The 25903-nt window shown below is 35.2% G+C and overlaps 1 protein-coding gene across 5 annotated transcripts in view; it reads left to right on the top strand.

The window, feature by feature from the left end:
• The window catches only part of CDK14 (cyclin dependent kinase 14), a 262489-nt gene extending 237419 nt beyond the window's left edge, over positions 1 to 25070 (top strand). For 3 of the 5 annotated variants that reach the window (XM_026686419.2, XM_087946054.1, XM_087946057.1), the window contains one exon: positions 20533 to 25070. The gene's annotated coding sequence lies outside the window, so the exon portion shown is untranslated. The remainder of the gene's footprint in view (positions 1 to 20532) is intronic. The other 2 variants (XR_015745745.1, XM_087946055.1) reach the window with 2 other exon arrangements.
• The last annotated feature ends 833 nt before the right edge of the window (positions 25071 to 25903 follow it).

A 25903-nucleotide genomic window follows, 5' to 3' on the forward strand; every position in this document is an offset into this window, starting at 1 on the left:
ATCTGTCACCAAGCCAAGTATGCTCCTGGTGCGCCCCCTGGTCTATTGCAGCCCTATGCCAGAATGACCGCGGGGGGCAGTTTCATTGGATTTCATCATTGAATTACCACCATCGAATGGTGCCACAACCATTTTGGTGGTGGTGGATATGTTGACTAAAATGGCCCACTTTATTCCATGTGTGGGTCTTCCATCGGCCAAGATAACGGCTCAATTGTTTATCTCCCATGTTTTCTGGTTGCATGGGTTACCAGACTGCATGGTATCAGATCGGGGGGTACAATTTATGGCACGCTTCTGGCAGACGCTACTCGCAAAACTGCAGGTTCAGGCGTATCTGTCTTCTGCTCATCACCCCAAAACTGATGGGGGGACAGAGAGAGTGAATGCTATTTTGGAGCAGTACCTCCGCTTTTTCAGCAATACTCAACAAGACAATTGGGTGGAAGTGCTGCTGGTGGCGGAGTTCGCTTATAACAATGCTCAACATGCATCCACCCGTGTGTCCCCTTTCTTTGCTAACTATGGGTTTCATCCACGACTTTTCCCTTTAGCCCCATCTGATTCCCCAGTTCCGGCAGTGGATACGTTTTTGCAGGAGTTAAAAGCCGTGCACCACATGGTCCGCAATCAACTAGAGAGAGCCAAGGAAGACTATAAACGGTTTGCAGACCAACATCATCGCGATGTTCCACCTTTAGCGGTCGGCGATTGGGTTTGGCTCTCTTCTCGATATTTACCAACAACGCGACCATTGAAAAAGCTCGATGACCGTTACCTGGGACCTTTTCCAGTCAAGGCGGTGATCAATCCTGTGGCTTATCGTCTCTCCCTGCCATGGACCATGCGTATCCATCCTGTTTTTCATCATTCCTTGTTAGTCCCTGCCTGGCCCGACAGTCCACATACACCGGCTCCATCACAGCCGGCCCCAGTAGCCCCTCTGGGAGAGGAGGAATATGAAATGGATAGCATCCGAGATTCACGCCAATTGCGGGGCCAATTTCAGTATTTGGTGGCCTGGAAAGGTTATGGACCAGAGGACTTCACCTGGGTCGATGCCACTGATGTTCATGCTCCTCGTTTGGTCCAGGACTTTCACGCTCGGTTTCCTCAACGTCCTCCTCCGCCTTGTCCCGGGGAGGGGGCCCTGCGGGGGGGGATAGTGTCATGCCCCTGGTGGAGACTGACTCTGAGGAAGAGGAGGAACAGCCAACAGGGAGTGGGAGTGTGACTCCAGAGGTGGTGAAGGAGGCTGGGGAAGAGCAGAGGCCGGCTGAGCAGTCAGAGGAGGATCCAGGCCCATCCCCTATCCATCCTAGGTCACGCAGGGAGGAGAGGATCAGGGAAAAGCGAGGTCTACTCAAGAGGAGATTACCATGATCCTCCTCGTGGCTTGCAGGTGAGAGCTATGTATATAAGTTTGCAACTGCCCAGTTAGAATTGCTGAAGTCAATTAGTGTTTACCTTGAAAGAGGTTTATCTTTGCTGGTGTTCTTCCCATGGACTTTTCTCATTTATTTTCCTGGAGTTTATAATTAGTTATCTTGGCTTGCTTCGGAACTCTCATCAATGCGGTTTGTTTTGGTTTTCTGTTTGCCTCATTATTTACTTTTGTGACTTTAAACTGTGCCTAATAAAACAGTGAAGTTAAGTTGAAGGCTTTACCAGACTTTAATATATGTTTTGGGTTATTTTGAGAGACTACGGTTCATCACAATTCTAGGTATTGAATCATTTGTATTGAATATTTGGAATCATGGCAGTTGTTTGGAGAAATTTCAAAACAAATTAATGGAGTTATTTTCATTTGCAATAAACTTCGTTTCTTTGGGAAACAAAGAATGTTTATCTGATAAATATTAGGATTTTTTTAGAGATGGCAAGAACTTAAAACAGACTGTCCCACACATCCCATACCATATATTCTCCAGCTAATTTCAGCTTTAGGGAATGATAGTAGGTTAATGACTGTAAATATATTTCTAACTTAGAAAACTTAAATATAAAAATATATATTTTAAAATATAAAAATATATTGTTTTTATACTGTGAAGCAGACAGATTGATTAGCATTATTCGAAAAACAGATGTTTTTTGAATAATGCTAATCAATCTGTCTGCTTCACAGTATAAAAACAATTTATATAAGGGATCATAAACAATATCCTATGTTTTGAGTAAATTTTTTTCTCCTTTGCCTTTTGTCTTCTTTCTGTAAAAATTAATAAGGGAGAATCCAACAAAAAAATAAAAAGAAAGGACATTTAAAAATGCTGTACAAAAAAAAGAAGTGGATTTATGTTCACTCATTTTTTATTTCTCCACTTTAGAAAATATTCAGGCAATAATTAATTAGGACTAGCTGATTTCCTTTTAAAGTCCGTGGCAGGGCTCAAGACCAACTTTTATTACTATGAAACACTGAAATGGGAGGTTGGTTTCCCTGTCAACCAGCAGTTTGGTCTCATGAAGAAGACAGTGAAAAGCTATCTGGTTCAGAGTAGCCTCAAACAAGGGAAACTTGAATTACATTTGCATACTTTCCTGGAAAAGGGTTTAATCTGAAGAAAAGAGGCAATTTCTTTATTGTCAGCCAAGGCTTTGTTCAGGATGAAGAGTAGAAGGAAATCTGATCAAGGGAGTCTTTCTAAAAGCTTTACTCTCAGCCTTAAGGTTGTCCTAGCAAAGTTATACATTTGCAGACTGTTTACATACTATTGTCTGCTTTTTTTGTCTTCTACATTCAAAAGATTCCAAGTATTCCCTTCTGATTGCACAAAAATAGAGTGTGTTTGTGTGATAAAAACGACTTGCACTCCAAAGCTGAAACAAGTTCCTTTTTATTACATATGCAAAATACTCTTTCTCATCAGACTAACTCAGACAGCAGCAAATATTTACAATATTTGAGAAAAGGAAACCCAAACCATAATATGTTTTATAAGAGCTTTGTATTTTTTGTTTTTAACTATATTTTATATTTTGTTTTTTCTCAGAAAATGTATGGACTAAAATTACTCTCCGATGGAAGAAAGGCATATTTTAAAAAACATTTTCATTGTTCAAGATTTAAATTTTAACCAAATTAAAGTAGCAAGTCTGATTTTTGAACTTTTCTCAAATATATTACTTATTGTATATATTATAAGCTATATCAGTATAAATCTGGACCGTATCTTGCTGTAAATCTAAACAAAAAATTATTTCAGATTCTAATTAAATGATGTTATAAGCATTTTCTTTTATTTTCCAAAATGGATTTGCTTATTTAAAATTTATAAATAAAACAAGGTAGTGAAAACAACTTATAGTTTAAAGAAAAGGCTTTGGGATCAAAATCAAGAATCTTGTTGCCACTGAACATAGATACAATTTTATTTCTTAGGTTTTTGGGAAGAGAACCCACTTTCCAAAAGGCCAAAAAAAATTATTTGTGGGAGTTTATGGTTATAAAACAACTACAAAGAATGTGAAATTCTAAACCAAATATTATCTAACAAAACTGCATTTCAAACTCTTTCCCCATCTCTTCCTCTCTCCCTCCCTCCCTCTTTCTCTCCCTTTTCCTCTTTAACTCATATAATTTATTTTAATTGCCATCTTTAATGTATACTTTATGTTTTTATCTGTGTTTGTGTATGTGAATTTCTAAATATGTGTACACACATATACACAAACGCACAGATGTTGCTTAAAATTGTAATAAAGCTTTAGCAATGTATCTTGTTACAGAATATCTTAGAAAGTCTATAATATATAAAAAGTATGTGTATACAAAGCAGTTGTAGCTTTTGCATATCAGAGGCCTGCAAGGGAGGGGAAGACTTTTTGAAATTTATAATATACTTGTACATGGTATTTAAACAGTATCTGGATTATCAGTGAACATGCCCAATGAGTTTCCCCTGGCCTCCAAATAGGATGCTGTGCATCACTTTTTTGGGTTGCCTTAATATTACCATGACATACAATCCCATGATGTATTGCTAGAAGAAGAAAACAAAAACATAGTTCATTTCAGTTAGTTGGTAGGTTTCTCTGCTCTTTGCATATTGTAAAAACCTCTAACAACTGCCTTGACAGCAGTTTATAGCCATATTATAAAGGAAAACTCTTTAAATCAGGGGTGTCAAGCTGGATTTCTTCAAAAGCCAAATCAGCATTGTAGTTCTTCACAGGCCAATGTGTTGGGGGAGGGAACAGGACAGACACCTCCTGCAGTATCCTGCCAGCCAAAATGGGGAACGACTACACACAGCCCCCATTTTCGGGCACCCCGTTTTTGGCTTGGACAGCCTCCTGCAGCATTGTGCTGGCCAAAATGGGACACTCCATTTTCACTAGTAGAGGAACCCTGGGCCAGTCCTTTGCTATTTCCAGAGTGGCTCCACGGGCCAGATTAAGCACTCCATGGGCCAGATCCAGCCTGTGGGCCTTGAGTTTGATACCCCTGCTTTACATATTCTCATAACCTCAAATTTGCATTATATTATATTATATTATATTATATTATATTATATTATATTATATTATATATATTATATTATATTATATTATATTATATTATATTATATTATATTATATTATATTATATTATATTATATTATATTATATTATATTATATTATATTATATTATATTATATTATATTATATTATATTATATTATATTATATTATATTATATTATATTATATTATATTATAATCACTTCTGTATGCTATATGCATATTACCCTCCTTAGGATAAATATAAATAATTAAAACCACTCAGCATACATTGAAATTACAGTGCCACTGAAATGAAGAGACTTATGACCCATGCCCAAAAGTTGTGGGCATTGCAATGCCTTCTCAGTCGTATGATTGCAGTCTGGGTGCTTGGCAACCTGTTTGCTCTTATAACAGATTGCCAAGACCCCACAATCATGAGCAATCTTTCATGAGGGCTTATCCCGAAAATCAGTGGGTAAGCTGGCAGGAATTTTCACAAACTGCTGTGCCTTTGAAAGAACTCCCTCTACTTTCTAGAGCTGGCTAAAAAAAGGTCTGTCCCAAAGTATAAGAAGAATTTTAGCAGAGTGTTTTCAGTCAGGTGCAATGAGAGGGAGTCAACTTGTTCTATAGGGACTAGCAGCAAACATTTCATGCCTCAAGCACTCATGCTACAATCCAGCTTGTATTGGAATTGAATTGGATTTGAATTGAATGCTTTATTTGATCAGGTGTAATTAGATACACAAGGAATTTGTCTCTGAAGTCCTCATTTTTTCAGGATGGATGCAGCATGGGGTTTTTGCAGTCAGCCACATGACTCAATAACTGCAATCCTGGTGCACCTGGTTGCAATTTCCTGGGTTGTTAAATGGATGGAGCAAAGAGAACTGCCTCTTGGAGGGACTTAGGGAGCCAAATTTCTCCAGCAGGCAGCCTTTCACTATTAAAGATGCTGACTGGAAAAAAAAAAAAGCTGTCCTAAAACTCAGGCAGGATTTTGACATGAACTGTTTGCACTATGGGGCATTTCCAGTCAGACCCCAGAGATAAGACGACTTTCAACAACAAAACCAGAGTCTAGCAATATTTTAACAAAAAGGCACAAAATCTAATGCAACTTTTCAGTTGACTCTTCAGCACTTAAAGATTTTATAATCTGAAAGTTTAAATTTAAAAAAAAATTAAAACTACAATGTGAGTTCCTGCTACTGGCCTGAATTTAACAGTGAGAATATCAATTTTGAAATAGCAATAAACACAAATGTATTTTCAAAAATATACTCTGGATTCTAAGTAAATTGCATATTAAGAAACTGGGTATAACTACAGTTTATATGTGTGTGTGTTTGTTTATCCATGAGAAAAGAGCAAAATTAACATTTGTAATATGAAAAAGTTATGTATTCTAGGACTATATGTGATTTAGTTCCAGTCATAAGGGGAAAAAAATTACTACCAAGACAATATTCAACTATTATCTGATGTCTGATCTAGACATTTCTTAGAAACATTGAATATTAGGTAGGATGGTCTTTGAAGAAACCTTTAATCAGTGATAATCAGTTGTTTCTTTCTAGATAGAATGAACTGCATCATTACTACTTGTATTTTTATTGCAAGAAGCATGTAGAAGGGGACCAGCACTAAATATATTTCTTCGTTACTGAACTTGTCAAGCGCACTACTCTGTTCTCTTTCCCACTAGGAAGGTAAAATCGCTGGGGGCCATTCTATTTTCTGAAATGATCCCTACTGTCTGTCCATGCTATCTGACAAATTGAAACAGTCTTCTGTGTCAGTCTGCTTTCAGTGTTCCTTAAATGGTTCACTTTCCATGAAAAAAGAAAAATAAATGGGCAACAAGAGAAGGAATAGTAAACGAGTATAGTCTTCCTTATATTTTCCCCTATTTTGGTGCTGATAACAAAAAATATTTTCCCATGCCCGAGATAACAGATTGCTTCTACACATTGGGTTTTGATATTTTGTTAAAATCGCACAATAAAATGATTGAAAATGCTGCAATTCATTAGCTGAGGTTCTTTTGTTATTTATATTTCAATTTAATAAATTTTGATCTGAGGTATGTATAAAGCTGGAAGAAATGAGTGCTGAGCTGAGCCTTGAATACTCTCCAGATAATTGAACTAATTAAATCTTTACCAACATTAACACAATTCTAGCATTCCTTCGACTGTGGTTAATTATTGCAGAAACATGGCAAGTTTCAACTAAACAGATGAAAATAGGGTCTTGTGAAATGGTTATTGAGCTTATTCTTTATTCAGACTTTGATAAGGTTTAATTAAAATTGCCTCTCTTCATTGTGGTGAGAATGAATGTGCTTATTTTCTTAGCGAAAGCCAAATTAGTTCAGCCATGGTTCAGTAATCAAAGCCACGTTAAAGTTTTCACTTATACTGTAGCTGTGGAGATATAATTGCTGAAAGTCTCTTTATAAAGACATTACTATTTTGCTTTTTTTATTTTTTTAAATTTACTTTGAAGAATTAGGGCATCCTTTTTGAATTGCTGTTGTATTTTCTGACTGTTGATATATGCATGGTAAAGTTCTGGATGACTAATTAAAATGATTTTTTTCATAATAGCCTTTTGCTTATAAAATATTAAAGAGGCTATATTATACAGTTGTTATAATTAGTAATTTTATAATTTGCCATAGTTAAGAATCCAATTCTTATTAAAATTTAGATTTTGATAATTAGAATAGACGAACATATTTATGTGCTGAGTTGATATGGGACAGATACAACAATGCAGGTACACAAGATAGCAATTAATTTTAATGTTAAAGGTGTTAAAGTGTTTTGGAAAGGCATAGTATCTTTGAGAATGCAAATTACTAAGTCAAGGAATGAGGTATTCATTACATATACATCTTCTTTGAAAAATCAATATTTGAATTTAAACAGAAGGCAGATTGAGTGTCCCTAAAGTTGGATGTATATATGAGCAAAACATTTTTGACTTAAATAGTTTTGAACTAAAAGACGTGTTCTGAATGAGAAAGAGATTCTTTTTGAGTATTTGGAGAAATATTTCAAGGTTGAAACAGCTCTATTCCAAATACAAACATACTTTGAGCTTGAAGCAGTTCCAGAATCCAAATTTCACACTCAAAATATCTCTTTTGCATTTGAAGTGGGAAATTTTACACTTAAAACGGTGTTTAGAATTCAAAACAATTTGATTTAAACATTTTGCGTATCCTTTCGAAGGAACTGATACCCCTTGGGCTTAGCTGCCACCTCTTTTTCAAGCAGAAGTTGTGAGTCTAAGATGATCTCCAGACACATCACTCTTGAAGGAGGAAGTGATTCTTCATCTAAGAGTATGGCTGGAGAATCCTTGGACCCAAAGGGTCCTAATATCCACAGCCATTCAGTCTTCGTAGGATTGAACATCAGTTCCTCCTCACTCCTGATCTCCTCCATCAATCTGTATCTCCACAGCTTCTAGGCACCTCAATAGCCTACTTGGTCTATCTGGGATTGAAAGATCTAATTGGGTATCATTAGCACATTGATGATACTGAACTCAGCAGTATCAGACTTGCACATTTCAATAATACCACCGACACTTAAAATAGATAAAAGAATGTAAACAGAATGTAATTTGCATCATTTGCATAATAGCAATAGCACTTTACAGTGCTTTACAGCCCTCTCTAAGTGGTTTACACAGTCAACATATTGCCCTAACGGTTGGGGTCCTCATTTTATCCACCTCGGAAGGATGGAAGACTGAGTCAATCTTGAGCCTGGTGGGATTTGAACTGCCAAATTGCAGTCAGCAGCAGTCAGCAGAAGTAGCCTGCAGTACTGTGCTCAAACCACTGTGCCACCGTGGCTCAATCAATCATAATAATTACTGTAAATTTAATATAATGTTAACTGCATATTTGGACTACTTCATGTGGAATAGAATATCTGCTATTTCCGATATCATCCAGAGGAAATTTGGTCTATTTCATCCAAATTCTGCTAAATAGGAATGCTTAATCAAAGATTCACTGAATCCACACAATATTTCAGTACCTTTTTTCTACTCCCTCAGTTTCTTCTCTCTAGTTTCTCCTCCGATTAGAATAATTATTTAGCATAATCCAGCTAAATGCTAAAATCACAAGACTACGTCTGATTTATTTGCCCATGTCACGCATGCAAATTCATTGGAAAAGTAAAATATGCTAGGAATGATTAGTGGAACAAGAAGAAGGGGCAAGCAAAGAATAAGCTGGTGTGATAACATCAAAACAAATACAAAGATGAAGGTTGACTTGGCGTTTCATCCTTCCGAGATGGGTCAAATGAGGACCCAGATTGTTGGGGGCAATATGCTGATTCTGTAAACAGCTTAGATAGGACTGTAAAGCACTGTATGTCTTAGTGCTATTGCTATCCTACAACTGAAAGAAGCTGTGTTTGACAAGGTAGCATGGAGAGTACTTGCCTATAAAGTCGCCAAGAGTTAAATATGATTGGATGATTAAAACAACAACATAGTCCATCTTACTGCATATCTCTATAGTCAGTGAATATAATTATTTAATCTTTCTGCTTGAGGAGCATTATGGAATTTAATCTTAAACTATACTCTGTAACTTCTCTTTAGATCACAGTTAAACATGGTATATTTTGTGATGCCATTTTGACACGCACAAAATGTAGTCTTCCAGCTCTCACTCGACAGGAATTCTTCAATGTTGATGGAACCTTCAGCTTTAACAGAGTAACTCTGCTGACCTATAACCCTTCACAGTAGTTCTGACAGCTGCCTTCCATGTGTAGAAGCAGCCTCACACTCTTAACATTTCTGTCCTGCTTGTTAGATAAATACACAAGGCCTAACTTCAATACTACTTGATACATAAATATTTGAAAAGCAGGACTTGGTATGGGTACAACTGAAGACATAATAACTAGATTTTCAATAAATAATATAGTTCATTTAATAATTTAGACAATAGAGGTATTTTAGACAAATTGCTAATAAATATAGCCCTGCATATGAATTTATCTGAAATTTGCTTATGCTGTGGTTATTGTCACATGTATTTCTGGGATGAACTATCACCCTGCCTTCTTGATTTTCTGAATTTTTGTATATTTTTTAACCATTTAATGTTAACAGATTCATGTGAAGGCACAAATAATATCAGTTTTCATGACTTCCTGGATGATTTTATATGGGCCCAGGATAGGAGAGTCACTCTTGAAAAAATTCATTGCTGTATGCCAAATCATTTTGTATTTCACATTTTATCACTGACTATAGATTTATTGATGGTGTCCAGATTTAAAGGGGGTTTGTGATCCTTTCTGAATTGACATGAATCAATTACTTATTATTGAAATCTTCATAAATTAAGCATGAGCTGCCTTTGTATAGTGAATATTATGTGAGGAAAGCCAGCGTTTATAAGATTTATATATCAGCCCTGATTGTGTAATGAAGCTATTGTGATTGTAACTGGTGCATACTTTAACCTCAGATACAGAATACACTTTTCCTCATCTCAGACACAATCCGTCACAAGGGAAAGATAGAATTTCAGATAAGCCACTGCCTCTCATGGATATTGTTATATATTTGCATACTTACCTATGATAGGTTGGTCCGTGGTGGAGGGAGATTTGAAGAGCCATCATTGGCCACGAGCTGCGAGCAGCCGGCTATAAAAAAGGCTGCCACGGTTTCTCCACATGCGATTACTAGAAAGAAAATAAAAAGGAAAAAGTCAACTGGGTCTCGAGTCTCTTTTCCCACAACGCAACAGATATAGATTTTTTCCCCCAGCAAAGGGGAAAGGCAAAGCAAAGGAAGGAAGGAAGGAATTAGACTGAAAAAGAAAGACTAACATTATTCTCTCCGGCTTTTGTTTCAAGTTTTCTTTTTCAAGGAATCCTGAGAAAGTTTTGCAGAGAGAAAGTGTCTTACATTTCTTATAGGAATAGATAAAAATATTTAGCCTGGACTCTCCATTAGATTGTTGTTGCTGTTGTTGCTTTATGGCAGCGCCAGATGTTTTTAATTCTTTGTACAAATATGAATTTGAGATTTATGGCCACCTTGAATCAGACATCAGGCCTGCTAAAAAGAATTATTTGTATTTAGAAGGTTTGTTTCATCTGTGGTCATTTGAGTCCTATTTCAAATGAAATCTATAGAACTCTATAGCAGACAAATATAACATGAATTCTGTAACAGTTTGTGGCAAAGATAAGCAGACATTCAGACTCTATCCAAAGTGGGGCAAATAAATATATTCTAAAAGAACTATAGGCTCTTCCTGATACATTTTTAAAACAACTGATCATTTGCTTCTTTTTAAGTCAGTTTGGTACAACTGGTACAAATTTAAATATTTTTGAAATTATTTCAGCAAATTAAATATTTATAAAATATTTTATAAAATAGATTCACAGAATTAGATCCACCATCTTTTTTCTCATTCTCTAATTCACACTGACATGAATTACACACACACACACACACACACACACACACACACACACACACACACACACAATTACTGTTAGCAGAATAACTTAGCACATTTCTAAAAGTAGTCCTAAAAAGTTTGTCTTGGTCAGTAAATTGGATCATTACATAATTATTTTTTAAAACATTTATTGTTAAATCCTTTAATACATAGTTCTTGACCTGTATCTTAATAAATTAGGTTGCCTTGCTTATCACAGGAAATAACTGCTGGATATAATTGTAACAGCATGTGTCAGTTTTGCACTCCCCATGCAAACTCTTCAGGTAGCTTTTTAATCTATCTCTTGTCTTAGAATGTTTACACAATGTTTTTAACCCATTATGATTGCATATCTTGCATATAGCAGGCTTCGGCTGACTCAAGAGATAAGCTAATATTCTTGGGCCTAGACCTTTATCCCATACCGTTCTGCGACATTCGTTGTCTGCTTCATATTGTAATGACTTAATCATCTTTCTCGGTATGTGAAATTTAGGGAAAATGTTTGCTATACTGAAACAAAAAAGTGATAAGAAATTATACATTTTTATTTCCAAATACTTGTTAATCTTTAGAGGTTTATACTGTAGTCTGATAACAGATTTCGCAAGTGGTTCAAATTCTTGGTCACTGGAATAACAAAGCCAAGACTTCTATTCTGAGAAAGGAAGTCCCCCCCCCCAAAAAAATTCTTCCTGTCTCTTGAAAAGAAAATCTATGACATTGACTTCTCAAAAGAAAAGAATCAGTTTTCAAAAATTCCATGCAGTAATCATTATAGAAGAAAGTTTTCATATTTTTTTTATTTACAGCAAAATCTTTTAAGTACCTTGCATCTGATTATGACTTTCCTTAGGGGACAATATTTCTAATTGCATACCAATTCTGTCATATCCCAAACTACAGACTTCTACACCATATTCAATTGTCTTTTGCAAAATTCACCTGGGTGAATTATTAGTGCAAGACTTAAAGACAAGTAGAGGCTTTAAAATTATAAGAGAATTCTACATATTCTGATGTGAAGATATTGGTACAGAATAGTGAAAAAGGCTGTTTTGTCTTATTTTGCATTTTATCTACAAATATGTATGTGAATCTGAGCATTGAACAGTTAGAAGTAAAACACTGAATTCTAAAGAGGGATTAGAGATGATCATTCTATTAGATTTATTTTATAACTTTCAAAGGTGTCGCTTCAGATATGTCTCGTGAATATAATTTATTTTTAAAAATTCGGATGTAGGTAACCCATATAATATTTTCATATAACCAGAATAGCTTAATGCATATTAGTATCCAGTTTTTTAATTAGATTTTAAATGTAAATTTTATTTAACTATTTTTAATGAAAAGTTAATAGTGACTTCATATAGGAGAGTTCATTAAACAGCCTCTTTGTCTTATACCAAAATTGCTAAATACAGTATCTGTGAATCAGTTTTTCAAAAGCAAAGTTTTATTCTATTAAAGGTAATAACCTAAGTTATTACATAATAAAAATCAGTATGGTTTCATGTACTCTATGCTATAAAAGCTATGAAGCATAAGCTTTTAGCATGCTTTAGCTTGTTGAAAAGTAAGTAATGAACGCCTCTGTTCAAAATAACATTATTACTGATAAGAGAGGGAGCCAGAAGTAAGAAGTCATGATTCATATTCTTTATTCATTGTTGGCAAAATATTTATATAATTTTTACAAATGAAACACTCATCTTTACCAGTGTTTGGATAATGTATATTTAATTTAAAAACTTGGATTAATAGTTTGGTACATAGAGTCATTTAAATATTATTGCCATAGCAAGTCAATATGACTGATTTCCATATAGGTGCAGCTACTACTTTATTAGTACTATTACTATAATATGGTAAGTCTTTGTTTGAGTTACATGCAACTTTATTTCAACCTGCATTGAAAATAATAAATGCAGTTAAATGCATCAATTAAAAATTATCTGTTAACAGAAACTACGTTCACTGATAGAACAGGATAGTTCTCCCTGTTAATCATGTATAATCATTGGAGTTAATCATATATAATCATTGGGGAAAGAGACAAGTGACTTCATACCCATCATGAAGTTATCAAAGTCATCATATATCTTCTTAGATCTCTGGTTGTTGCTATTTAATGCACTATCAGCTTATAGTAAATTTCATGTTATCCATGATTTAATTATGGAGGAGAAGGTCAACCTTGTATTGATATTAAAATATGGTTTGGCATTAGGAGTGATGGTGGAAGTAATAATGGGTCCCATCGATGAAATATACCCTTTTGAGTTTCAAGTTGTGCATTAGCTCTGGAGCAAAAGTGGAGGTGTCCTTAGAGAGAACTCATACAGATCAGAGACCATTTGTGAAGTTGACCCAACAGGATCAAATGAAATTACTGGTAGCTTACCCGCCTCAATGGCATAGTGTCTTCCCCGCCTGAGTTCCTCAACTCCATGGCCAGGTTGTTAGTGGAATTTCTAATTGTTGGTTCTGAGGGGAATTCCACCTGCTTTTTCTGCACCATTGTAGCTCAGGACTTCATAGCCACTAGGGACCTAGTCTAGATTATTGGAAAGATCTAAATCACAGTGGAATAAATAAACTTGATCAGATTTTTGTCTCAGAGCTCCCTAGTTTATAACAGATTCTGGGAAATGAACTGATGCAGCAGATGCCTAAAGCATCAGCACTAATATGGTTATTTTATTGTAGTAGTATAAGAGCAGCATAATGGCCTTGCTTCTCCACTATTATTAAATTCATAAGTAGCCAATCAGAAGCTCTATTTGGATATTCAGGATCCTTGCTGGATAGCTGTGAGGGGTATTCTAGAAATCTTTCAGATAAAATCACTCAGATTTGCTCTGAGTTGGAGTCACTGGGAAGTTTCTGTAAAAGTGACTGAGGCACACTTTTGCTCAGTTATCTGGGAATAATTTCAGTTTCTTAGTCCTGAGGAAGTGAACAAAAGTCTTTTGTGTTATGAAGTCTACCACTTGTGTTCTGTATCCATGACCCTGTTGATTGTTCAAGTCTTTCCAGAAAATGGCTTGAGATTGTATTCAATCAGTGGTTAATACATTTTTGTATGAACAGCTAGTTCTACCTGCTTCAATGTGACCTGGAGGAAATAATTTGTCTGACTTTTTTTCAGTCAGGTTTCAGACCAGTAATTATACTGTAATTGCATTGATTGTATTTGTGGATGCCCTAAAGAGGACTTGGTATGAGAGTGATATATTTTAAATTCTTTTAAAAGCTTTCTTAATAAACTTTATTATGTAATGTCCAGCAGTCTTCAGTTGCCACTAAATCCTGTAGTCTTTCATGTAAAGAGAAATTTGCAAATCCATGAAGACTACTGTTATGGGGAAGCCTTGACAGGGTTGGACCAGGGCTTGCACTAAGTCTCCCAGGGCCTCCTCTGGGGCCTCTGAGGTACCCCATGCTTACCTTAACAACCAGTGCAATTGTTTCATGACTGCATTGGGAACAGCAGGAATGGGAGATCGTAAGTGAGGCAATCACATGGGCACTTCACTTAATGGCTGTCACAACTTCTAGGCAGGCTCTATTGCAGTCGCAAGTTGAGGATTATTTGTATTTCATTTTAGTACTGTATTTACCTAATCTTGAAAATTTGGTTTCCTAAATAATATGTAGAAAATGTCTCTAAAGTTGATATCCCATTTAATTCCTAAAACATTTTTCCATACTCCACAGAGAGTAGGGGAATTATTTGAATTGTATTATTCTCTCTGTCTTGATGTTTGGAAGAACATGGGATCCACACGTTATTTTTTAACCATTTGATTAAAACTTCACATGAAAAATATCTAGGAAAGAATCTGTTCTATCTTTTATAATGCACCTGACATATACATTCCCTGTTTAAGTTATAGATATGTCAAATAGGAATGATACTGATCTCACATCAGGGAGAATGATGTTCAGTAGGACAGGTACCACAGTAGAAAAGGCATGCCACCTGAGTCCCACCAGATGTAACTCCTTAGTAGATGAGACCCGCAACATACCATTCCTGTTCAGCCTGTTTTGACAAGTGGATATAACCAGGAAGAGGTAGTCGTCCAAGTAACTTCCACCCGATGCTATGTATAGCTTTAAAGGTCAAAACTAGTATCTTGAGTTGCACTCAAAAGCAAACTGACAACTAATGTATCATGGAACAGAGGTGTAATGTGCATTACCCCTGAGTGCACATAACTGCTTATGAAGCCAATTGAAACTACTGGATATTCTTCAAGGACAATCCCACATAAAGCACACTGAGGTATTCCATTCTAAAAGCCACTTGTTCCTCAAGCAGAAGTTGTGAATCTAGAATCTTTTATGTATACTGAGAGCATTTGCACCAAGACAAATTCCTTGTGTGTCCAATCACACTTGGCCAATAAAAAATAATTCTAATTCCAATTTCCAGATTGTGCACCAGGTCTGTTTTGGGCAGTACCACCCCATCCAGAACCAAAGAGGATAAAATCTCAGATCCAAGTGTGACTCAGTCTTTCTAGAACTCAGCTGAAACCTGTTGTACCTCCCTCCAGAATCCTAAAGCCTCCAAGCATTGGAACAGGTCTTCAGCAGCATCACTTAATTTTCCCAGAATGGAGATGTATAATATTGACTATAATATTGTAAAACTGAGATGTTGAAGTAATGTATATAATGTGTCATGGTGTATTGATGATATATTACCCATACTAACAGAGAATATCTAACTTCGGACTCCACAAAGAGGTGGGATGTGTACACGGACTAGTATTGGCCCATCAGGGGAAGCAAATCAGTAGAATATTCTTCCATCCATTCTCTACCTGGAGTGATCTAGAAGGATACCATGATGAATACTATTAAAAACCACCAAGAAGTCAAGAAGAGCAAGGACAAATATCCGTAAAGATTCCAAACCATTCAGGGTATGGTTGCCCCAAAAGTGCTTTTTCCAAAAAGCAATTGGATTTCCTTGGATTTTTTCTTAAGAAGCTGAACTGAAGAAGCTTCTCGGATGAGAAGTAAAATATTTCAAAGGAAGAAACCCCCAAGAAAGTCCCGTTGCCTCCTGAAAAAAGTACATTGGGATAAGAGCAAGAACAGGTGCACGACTCCTGCCCTGTTTCTGCCAGAGATTATCCAAAACATATCATACAACTATGCAGCCAATGCTTTCTCTGACCAATACCCAGGTGTGAAGCCTGACTGAAAGTGATACAAATAATCTGCTTCATCCTAGGTCTGATGCAACTTCTGTCCAACTATCTTCTCCATAACCTTCCTCCCAAAAAGAGTGGTTAGATACTGGAAAAAAATTGTCCAGCAGTCAGATCCAACAATGTTTCTTGAGCAGTGGGCCAATTATCACTACTAACACGTTAATTTAATATTGCTGATAATATTTCTACAACTTCAAAGGAAAATCTAGCTACAGTAAATGTTAACAAAATTATTTAAAACTCCTTGAACATTAAGCAGAATAAAAATAATATTACTTTTAACAAGAAATTCATAAAACAGGCAATTATAATAACTAAATATTACATGAAACATTTAGTATTAAATAATATATAACTAAATAAAAATGTCTGGAGGAAAAAGGACAATCTTTTGATAAGTTGGGCTGTCTGTTTGTAGAGAATATATAAGGCACTGTGCTGATCTGCATCAGATATATACATCATGAATTGAAGGAGAGAAGCAGAATTAAGGCTAGCCAGGTTTAATTTGTGCTTGCTTGTATTTAGCAGTTTAAGTTTCTTACATTCAGTTTGTTCAGAAGCATGATGAAGTAAGTGCTTCTTGCCTCTGTCTCAAATCAGAAATGCATGAAGTACAGCTGCAGAGATAATAAATTCCCCCCAAAGGCCTTCGCTGAGCAAATTAGGTGTCAATGGGGTGTCTGCGCAGGCAGTACTCTCTCTAATTAGTCTCTGGAGCCTGGTTGGTGGCTAGAATAAGATGATCTAATCAATTGGTCTGTGTCTGATGGTACATATAAAAATCCTACCAGGCAGAGCTGTCTCCCATAGGTCAGTCACCTGAACAGCAGGATTACTCATTTTCATTTTTCATCTCTTCCATCACATGATGCTGACAGTTGGTTTTAAGAAATTAATTTTTTTAAAAAAATGGTTCACAGGCCAATGTGGGTCAGAAAGAAGTTGTGTTATGGGAATTGGTGATCTAATTCATTAATATGTATTGCAAGGAGTTAAAAATAAAATGATTTTCAATAGCACTGAAAATGACTTTAGTAAACTATCAGCAAAATAAAATTACTATTGAGCATATCAGGCATAGTGGCATTTACAGTGTTCCTAACAGAATCTAATTGGGTGGCATACTAAATACAGGAGAAATGTGGCATGTATTTGTTATCAGTTGCTTTTTAAAAGAACAATAAAATGTGATTGCAAGATGCAGCAGTAGCCGTATTGTGAAAGTTGTGTGTGTGTTTTGCATGCTAAGCCACTGGGACAGCCTTGCCCCATTCAATTCTTCAAGGGGGGTGGTGGTGGAATATCCAGATAAATTCTGTTTAGTAGTGTGAAAAAAGAGCTAGTAAACTCTAATTTGAAAACATTTTTAAACTGATGGCAAATATTCCAAAATTAATGTCCCTTTCCCTTCTTATTGCTTGAATTAATATTTAAAATCAAATCCTTTCCATTTTGCACAGCAGTATTTAATTATATGAGTAAGAAAATATTTGTTTAATTTGTGAGACAAATTGTTTTATGCTATAAAATATATGTACATGATTTGATGGTTTTATAAATTGTCACACCATCCACTAGTAAGTAAAATGTTATAATGTTATTAAGCAGACAAAATGAATGATACATTGTGACAATACAGTAAAAAAACTAAGATAGATAGATAGATAGATAGATAGATAGATAGATAGATAGATAGATATAGATGTATATGTATATGTATATGTATATTTACACACCTACATACATATTACAGAGGTTAAACTAAACACAAGAGGAAATAAACTTCAGAGGCAAAAAAAAGTTCCATACAATATCAGTTATAAAATTAATTTAACCTTTATACTTATTATTAACTCTAGATCAAGAAAAAAAAATCTTTCTTCGAGGACTTGGGAATTTTTTTACTTTTTGGGCAAAGCAGATAATGAGTCTGACATTAAAAGCCACCTCAGAGAATCAAGTATTCAGAATGCAGTGGCTCATATAGTACCAAGAAGTTGCTTTTACTACAGGTGAAACTCAAAAAATTAGAATATCGTGCAAAAGTTCATTTATTTCAGTAATGCAACTTAAAAGGTGAAACCAATATGTGAGATAGACTCATTACATGCAAAGCAAGATAGTTCAAGCCGTGATTTGTCATAATTGTGATGATTATGGCTTACAGCTCATGAAAACCCCAAATCCATAATCTCAGAAAATTAGAATATTACATGCAATCAATAAAACAAGGATTGTACATAGAACAATATTGGACCTCTAAAAAGTAGAAGCATGCATATGTACTCAGTACTTGGTTTGGGCCCCTTTTGCAGCAATTACTGCCTCAATGCAGCGTGGCAAGGAAGCTATCAGCCTGTGGCACTGCTGAGGTGTTATGGAAGACCAGGATGCTTCAATAGTGGCCTGCAGCTCTTCTGCATTGTTTGGTCTCATGTCTCTCATCTTTCTCTTGGCAATGCCCCATAGATTCTCTATAGGATTCAGGTCAGGTGTGTTTGCTGGCCAATCAAGCACAGTAATCCCACGGTCACTGAACCAGGTTTTGGTGCTTTTGGCAGTGTGGGCAGGTGCCAAGTCCTGCTGGACAATGAAGTCAGCATCCCCATAAAACTCATCTGCGGAAGGAAGCATGAAGTGCTCCAAAATCTCCTGGTAGACGGCTGCGTTGACCCTGGACTTAATGAAGCACAGTGGACCAACGCAGATGACATGGCTCCCCAAATCAACACAGACTGTGGAAACTTCACATTGGACTTCAAGCATCTTGCAGTGTGTGCCTCTCCATTCTTCCTCCAGACTCTGGGTCCTTGGTTTCCAAATGAGATGCAAAAGTTGCATCAGAAAAGAGGACCACTGAGCAACAGACCAGGTCTGTTTTTCTTTAGCCCAGGTAAGACACTTCTGACATTTTTTTTTCAGGAGCGGTTTGACAAGAGGAATACGACATTTGAAACCCATGTCCAGGATCCGTCTGTGTGTGGTGGCTCTTGATGCACTGACTCCAGCCTCAGTCCACTCCTTGTGAAAGACCCCAACACTTTTGAATGGCCTTTTCCTGACAATCCTCTCCAGGCTGCGGTCATCCCTGCTGCTTGTGCACCTTTTTCTTCTACACTTTTCCCTTCCACATAACTTTCTATTAATGTGCTTTGATACAGCACTTTGGGAACATCCAACTTATTTTGCAATTACCTTTTGCAGCTTTCCCTCCTCATGGAGGGTGTCAGTGATGATTTTCTTGCACAACTGTCAGGTCAGCAGTCTTTCCCATGATTGTGCTTCCTACTGAACCAGACTGAGAGACCATTTAAAGGCTCAGGAACCCTTTGCAGGTGTTATGGCTTAATTAGCTGATTAGAGTGGGACACTTTGAGCCTAGAATATTGAACCTTTTCACAATATTCTGATTTTCTGAGATTGTGCATTTGGGGTTTTCATGAGCTATAAGCCATAATCATCTCAATTATGACACATCACAACTTGAACTATCTTGCTTTGCATGTAATGAGTCTATTTCATATATTAGGTTCACCTTTTAAGTTGCATTACTGAAATAAATGAACTTTTGCACGATATTCTAATTTTTCGAGTTTCACCTGTATATTTCACTCTACTGCTAGAGCTACACTGGTTACCAGTTTGGATGCAGTTTAATATGCAGGGTTTTTTATTACTTTTAACATACTTTTTTTACTTTTAAAACCAAGCCTTCAGAAGACCTAGATATCTAGGGAATGTTCTCCCAATGATTTCTTCCTGCCCAATAGAATTGGAAATGGTGGAGTTCCTTGAGATCTCTTCCATGAAGGAATGCCTGTTTTGTTTAGTTTTTTGAAACATTGTTCTTTGTATGATTAGATTGGTTCCCACCATATTTTTTTTCCCATAAAGTCATTAAAACATGGCTTTTCCAGAAAGTCTAATAATCATTCTAATACAGATTGAATATTATAACTTTCTTTAGTGAAGAGTTGTTGCTTCGATTTTATTTATGATTGGCTGGCTTTTATTTTAACATTGTGCGGATGGAAATGATTTCTGTGGCAAATTACTCTGCGGCTTATCGAATCAAGAAACAGATCAACTATAGTTAATAAATAAAATATTTCTGTAAGTTTATGGAATTGGGCATTTGGCTTTGAAGAGAGGCTTGCAAATCTGAATCTTATCCTTAAATTTTTTAATGTTCGTTTTGGTTAACATTAAAAGAACAGGATACGATTGTTTTATCATTATTAAACAACCTCTCATCATAATGTTTACTCTAATTTCTGTTGTTTCATTATAGGAATTAAGATCACCAGTCTAGAGAAGAGAAAAAAACAAACAAACAAGATATAGTCAACATTATAAAGGCACCATTATCTGCTTCCTTTCTTGGATTTCAATCACAAGAAAAATTATGCTGACAAGATCTGATTCCCCACTCCTTCTCAGTTTATTTAAAGTACTGCACGTATTTTGATACATTGTGATTTGACAGACGTTTGTGAAAATTTATTGATGTGTGGCATAATTGGCTTTTTTTCCTCAGTCTTTTGTGTTTGATTTTATTACTTTTACTTGACTGCAGTATAAATACTTTTGTGAAAATGTTTAAGTTTCACCAGCAATGTCTTAAATATAGTAAGGCAACACCTTTGGTGTTCACAACTTCCTTTATATTATCTGTAGCTAAAAGGCAGTCATGGCATGAAACAGTGTATTTATTCATTGGGAAGTCCCACTCATTTCAGATTCATCAAATTTCTAAGCTGAAACAGGCTACAGATATGTTGTGACAGTCAGTGTCTTTTAATTTTGCTCATTTTTTTTACTGCTAGTAAATGTAGTATTTTTAATTTGACCATGGCAATAAATGCATCTTAGTTAGAATTTGGGTACTCTGCCTATGTTGAATAAAGTGACATAAATGGGCAAATATATACACTTTATGCCCTTTTGAGAAAAGGGAGTTATTGTTATACTGTTTTTGTGATTATATTTCAACTTGTTCATATGTCTTGCTTCAACAATATTTTCTAAGAAGGAAACTAGAGAAGATGAAGAAAAAAATGAGTTTACATTTGGAAAAGCACTATGATAGTGCTGAATAACACTATGATTAGTTGCTGAATGAGCCATTAGAAATATTAGCCTTGAATAATCATCCAAATTCAAAATACTTTCTTTTTCTAACCAAAGGACTCTTCCAGTTATTTTTTTAAGATATTAAGATGGTAGGGACAAAAGCACTATATTATGCATTTTCATACAGCTGATTTTCCTGTTTAATTTTTACATTGTTAATCAATAAGGAATTACTATTCTTCCTTTCTTAAAAGGTGAAAGGGAAATGGAATTAGTGGAGGCAGTAGTTGGATTTGCCTTCTACATACCACCCCTAACATGACTAGTAGAATGTTATTGTAGATGAGGAAGAATAAATTTTCCTGAAATAAAAGAAAATTACATTTTCCATAGTATAACAAATTTCTAAGAAATTCATTCATTCATTCATTCATATATATGAATTCAATTATGGAAATGCTTTTATAAATAAAAGCTGGAAAACAGGGATATGTTTTATAGTTTGCATTTGCTTTGTAAACTGAAAGCATCTTATTACTTGGATCTGGCGAATACATGATTTTGCAAAAGACTAATTTTTAATACAAGGGAACCTTTGTCAATATGATTTTATTATTACACTATTCCCAACAATTATATATAAATTAAAATAAATGTTTTTGTCCTGCCTGAACAAGCTTTGCCACCTTTCTTTAAAACTTTATATCCATGGAAACAAGTAATCAAAAATCCAATGAAACATTTTGGACTTAACAAGAATGTATTAATCTTTGTTTTCTGTGTAGTATTTTTCAAATTAGATCATATATTCACTTGGCTATTTTAAGGTTATCTATCTAAAAAAATTTCAGTGCTGTAAAAAAATGGGGAAAGAAAATTTGAGAATTAACAAAACTATCAAAGGAAGATCGATTTCTGTAAATTTCTGTAATAACTTAAAGAGAGATGAAACCATTTCTCTCCATATTAAATGCACAATGGTTTCATGTAGAAAGTAATTCACTGAGTTATTTCCTTCAATGGGTTAAATGCCTAGCACCTTATTATTCACAGTAAATCAAATGTTTAGGATGTACACTTAGATTTTATGAGATTCTTTCAAAAATTGTTCCTGATGCCATTGAATATATTGGCCAGCTCTTACAATTTGAAAATAATTAATGAATTTGACTTTTAATATAAGTTCTTGATTTAAAAGGATGAAGGGGGAGTTAGAATTTGGAGGCTGGAAATCCATCTCTTAGAGTGTATTGATTAGTAATTCAATTTTCTCCTCTTAATTTTTTTGGTGGGAGTAGCTGTTTAAGCTACAGATCTCTGTATTTTGGAATGGGCCTTGATATCCAACCAAGAAACTTCATGAAAAACAAAAAGGGGAATCATTAATGCTCCTTTTGCAACCTTCTCCAAAGCACAATGACAACCCTTAGAAGTTAGCACAACTAAAGCAATCTGCAGAGAATAAATCATGATTTATTTGAGGTGATTTTTCAAAACTCAGCAGAAGGCAAGGGTTTGGGACTTGGAAGATGTAATTGTACATGGAAGATAATATATATAAAACACATTCAAATTTAAAATCCATATGTTTTTCAATATATTTTATTTGCCCTTAGTTCTTTTCTATAGAATCCATTTGAATCCAGTGTTGTTGTCTTTGGTATTAGTTCACATTTATACACTAAAGAAAATAGTGCACTGGTATAGAATCTCTATTTTGTTTCTTAAAGTTTCTGTATGGTTTTCCTTAAGGCACTAAAATTATGGTAGAAGATCAATTACTTGAAGTGGATAAGTTAGCTAGGTTTTATTATAGTTCTAATTTTAGTGATAGTGGTGAGGAATTATCACTGGAATGTAAATTGAAATATGTAGCTATAGTGCGATCTCCAACATTGTGCAGTGCAATCATACAGCTGCTGCGGGGGGGAGGAAGGAATCTCTTCAAATCTATGATTTGACAAATAGTAATTATACAATTTTATTTTCATCTCTATTCTCTTTTAGTGCATAATGGAAACCTGTACAAGTTTTACCCTAAAGTTCCTTCTGGGTTATGGTCAAAATATGGTCTTTTATCCTGCCCTACATAGCCATTTCATCACTCTTATGGCTTTGCAGATCAGTTTAGGCAGAACTATGTAACTCTTATGTTGGCGATAAAAACAAAATTCTAAATTATTCTGAACAATGCGTAACAAGGGATTTTATATTTTGCAGCTACTTCCACTGTGATTCTGCATGGATTTTGCATCTAACACCTGTGCTTTTGACTACAACAGGACTGAATTCTAACTCTAAAAGATTCTGCCATGTCATTTGTACTTCCTGTTTCCCCTTATTATGTAATGCTTATGACAACCCTGAGCCTTTCAGAATTTCAATAAGAGCCAAAACCTAATGCAGTTTCTATCCACTTTTCAGGTACTTTGAATTCAAGATTACATATTTTTAATTTTCCATGTATATGTTAATTGTGGCTTGGTATATATGTTACTGAAATAACACTATCTGCTGTTTTCCCATAATTGGGTTCCCTATTTTTCTAATAAGACTTCAATGATTAATTGGATGGAGTCTTCACCCATTTGTAAATACTAGCTATGCAATCTAACCATTCCACCTAATAGTTTGTTTGAAGTGCTATTGGAATGGCCAGGAATATGGCAGTCATGGAAAAAACAATCATGCATAGATTGGACTTCTGTGGTTGGTATTGGAAGAAAAAATGCTTTCCAATTACATCCAGTTCTTTTAATTAAACTCCTCCTTATTTTAGAAAGCTTCTCAATGAGAAGATAGAGAATACTTTTGAAACATAAGAAGATCACCTTATAATGAAAGATAAGAGGAACTCCATTATATAAAGAATGTAGAAATAGTGATAGAAAATTGGTCTACAGGGTTTTCGTTACCAATGTTACATTGGAAAATTGGTTCAATATAATTCCCATTTGAATAGCTCAAAAATGCAGAGCATCTGCGTCATGGCGAATAATGTGTACTTTGCCTCTTAGGAATAAGATTAAACAAGCACAGGAAATATATAACAATGGTTGGGGAGGCTTTGGACCAGTCTTGCTTTCAATGTGTGAATGACCTTTGAATAGATATTTCCAATTTTTCTGATTAATTAAGGAGAAATGTTGCTCGTCTCAACAGTGAAGGCAATGTGATATTTGAATGCATGGACATCCATGCACATAAATGTATGGTGCATATAGAGTATGTATTTCCCAAAAATATATTATTGTTTTTGTAACCTAATAGAATAAATGACATTTGGACTGTACAGATTAATGTGGAATATGGAGACCATATAAATAGAATTACATTCCATTCTTCACCAAATCATGGTACAATTTTTTTTTGACCGAAAGTTATAGAGGCACTTATCTGTATTATTGCCTTGCAATATTTTTTAAAGCAAAAATTGAAAGATTGCATTAAGATATTCCCTGAACGTGGCCTCAGAACATTCACTTCTGCAGTGCTACCTACAAAATTTTCCCTAGTTGGGATTCTTTATACGAGGCACAAAATGGTGCTCTTTTTAACAGGAGTTTGGTAATCAAACAATATTAAGTATGTATACATAATATAGCCACATGCTTTAATGCCAGCTTAGTTAGCAGTATGGTTGAGTAAATGTTACATTGTATTCAATGTGTAATTTGTCTTACTATGAAAAATGTATGGTTTGTCAAGTGTCAATTGTTTTCATTTAATATGATATTTAATAAAGTGTAACAGGATTGTAAGGCTCCATGTGATTTTTTAAAACATAATTCTGAGTTTTTCTTTTTATGAAAATGTCCTTATGCTACCATAATAAAAAAAAGATTCTTGGAACCTTACATATAAATTAAAATATACAAAAGCAAAAGCTATACAATATGAAACAAATGAGAGATGGCAACGTACACATTGAGGAAAAGTTTTTAAAACAATTTGTTTTCAATATCTTCCAAATGATCAGCAAAGAGATAAGCATCCTGATCTTCCTCATCCAGAGGCGCTGGGAATCAGCAGCATATAAATGTAATAAATTTCAATTACAATCACCATAATCATATCCAGAATAAGGCTCTTCCACAAGATTGATACTGCTACAGAAAAGCTGTATCACCTCACTTCAACCCCTTCCTTCCGAACTCAGGATTTGCAGAAGTTCCTCCCTGGGAGATCTAGTTGGTCAGATAGATATTCACAATAGGTGGTGTTCCTGGAGATACCTTCTAACATGCAGAATCTGCTAAATCGGTGTAACGTACTTTGAATGCAAGGACACTGAAAGGATGGGGCTGCTGTATTTTTGATCAACTGTAGTTTCTCAATATCCTTAAAAGCAACCCAAGTGGCTGTACATGTCAGTAATCTAACTGGAAGGTGATATGGGCATGACTTAAGGTTCTTCTGTTCTAGGAAGACCATACCCTTTGAACCACTCTGGCCAGAGCCTCTACTTGCTGATGGTGAATTATTTAGTAGGTGAATGTTAAGATGTTAATTCATCCTTGTGGTGTTTTCCAAAAGCTGATACTATGATAAGAACCGAATTACTAGTGTCTCTTAATTCCTATTTCTAT

Source organism: Notechis scutatus, chromosome Z (assembly GCF_049901735.1).
Source record: "Notechis scutatus isolate UNSWTSFEM ecotype Mainland chromosome Z, rNotScu1.2, whole genome shotgun sequence".
NCBI lineage: Eukaryota > Metazoa > Chordata > Lepidosauria > Squamata > Elapidae > Notechis > Notechis scutatus.